The 2,273-nt window shown below is 39.3% G+C and overlaps 1 pseudogene; it reads left to right on the forward strand.

The window, feature by feature from the left end:
• The first annotated feature begins 1,036 nt into the window (after positions 1-1,036).
• Positions 1,037-1,976, forward strand: LOC119254561 (olfactory receptor 491-like; annotated as a pseudogene).
• The last annotated feature ends 297 nt before the right edge of the window (positions 1,977-2,273 follow it).

Below are 2,273 nucleotides of genomic sequence, written 5' to 3' on the forward strand. Positions count from 1 at the left end.
TTGCTCCACCAGGGAGGCCCCTGGACTGGGTTTTTTGAAACCATTAAACTAATCATGCATTCACTTCTCAACATGTTGGGTTTTTAGCCTATTTCATACCTAAGGATGAGCTATCTATCATATATACAAAACACAGAGTAAATGAGAATATGAACAAGTTGGAAGAGTGAAACATAAACAAGCAAACCACAGAAGCCATAACCCAGAATAAACAATGACAATTCTGATATCTTCAATAGGTGAGGTAAATACAACTGATAGGAGTCTTGGATAGAAATGAATCCTGATAGATGAGGCGAAGTAACACAAGATAATGACGGTGGGAGGTGGGACACAGCCAAGCAGGAGACAGAGAAAACCAAAGGCCAGAGAGGGTAGAGAACACTGAGGTGACTCTAAATAGTTCTAAAAGTTTGGGTTAATACAAATTTTGGATGAAAATATTCTCAGGGACAAGCAAAGAATCACATATATGTACATATAAAATGGTAATCTTAGCAGTGTGTATGGTACTGAAAAGTCTAGGTTTATTGCGAAGTAGTGAGAAGGAAGGAAAAATATAGGAGAACCAATTTGACAGGGTATACTTTTTACTTTAGCAAGCAATTACTTTGGCCATTACATTATGATCTATAAGTGGACAAGAAGAAAGTTTGAGGGTGGGTAAATATACATATAGAGAGAGACAGTGAAGAGCACAATGACCAGATATGAAGACACTACTTTGAGATACTAGTTTCATTTTCAATGGAAACTTCCAATAAGGTATGTAACCTATGTAGCTGGACTTTGAGCAAGATCTGTCTAAATGTCAAGGTTGAGAGATGGAGGAAATTTCTAAGCAAAATCCCAGTGAGGGTGAAACAGCCTGTTCTCTTGCAAAAAAGAAACAAACAATAGTCTTGTAGAGCAAATATTTACAGGCTGGGAGTGGAAGAAATGAGTCTGAGAAATAACCAAAGAAAATAGCAAAGTGTTTCATAAGCATGGAATAAATAAATATTCACATTTCCCTCAACAGGCATCATTCACAGAGAGGGAGGTTGGAAGCCACACCTGGGTGACAGAATTCATCCTCGTGGGCTTAACAAAGGACCCTACGCTTTGTGCTGTCTTATTTGTGCTATTTCTAACATTCTATTCTGTTACTTTGGTAGGCAACATCAGCATAATCATATTAATAAGAACCTGTTCCCAGCTCCACACACCCATGTACCTCTTCCTCAGCCACTTGGCTTTTGTAGATCTTGGGTTTTCCTCTTCAGTCACACCTTTAATGCTTACAGGATTCCTTAGATATGGAATGACACTCCCTCATGCTAGCTGTGAAGCCCAGCTTTGTTTTGTGGTCTCTTTTGGTACAGCTGAGTGCTTCCTGCTGGCTGCCATGGCCTGTGATTGCTACATGGCCATCTGCTCCCCTCTGCTCTACCCCACTAAAATGTCTCCCAGAGACTTCAAACTCTTAGTGGGAGCTTCCTACTTTTGTGGATTTAAAATTGGTGGGACATTTACTGCTTGCTCAGAGAGTCTGTCTTTCTGTGGCCCAAATGAGGTAGATGACTTTTTCTATGATTTCGCCCCTTTAGTGAAACTTTCCTGTTCCGATGTCTCCATCATTCAAATTATCTCTTCCATCTTTGTTGCATTTGTCATCGTGACTACTGTAGTAGTCGTCTCTCTCTCTCTCTCTCTTACATCTTCATTCTCACCACCATCCTGAAGATGCGCTCCACAGAACAACAGCACAAGGCCTTATCCACCTGCACCTCCCACCTCACAGCCGTCACTCTCTACTATGGAACCATTACCTTCATATATGTCTTGCCCAAATCTGCTTACACATCTATCCAGAACAAAATCATATCTGTGTTCTATACAGTGGTGATCCCCATGTTGAATCCCCGATTTACAGCCTGAGGAACAAAGATGTCAAGGAGGATTTGAGAAAGGCAACTGTTAGAATATATTCTTAGTATCCATCTTTGTATTGCAGTAAGGACCTTCCAAAAGCTTATTGCTTTTATGAAAATCGTAGTTCTTCTAATTCTCTCTTTTAGACACTTATAAACCAATGGATAGATTCTTGGATTCAGTGATAGTGGTGATAATAACTATAAATATTTTTAAACACCTGTAGGTGCCAAACACTCTATTTACCAAACAGTAGATCTCTCTCACCATGCAAAATAATGTATTTAGAACAGTAGATACCTAGATAGTATTTTTTTAGAATTGCATAGAAAACTATACTATTCTAAGGCACTATTCTA

The sequence above is a fragment of the Talpa occidentalis genome, unplaced genomic scaffold (assembly GCF_014898055.3).
Source record: "Talpa occidentalis isolate TD23 unplaced genomic scaffold, MPIMG_talOcc4v2.1 talOcc4.3, whole genome shotgun sequence".
Taxonomy (NCBI): Eukaryota; Metazoa; Chordata; class Mammalia; order Eulipotyphla; family Talpidae; genus Talpa; species Talpa occidentalis.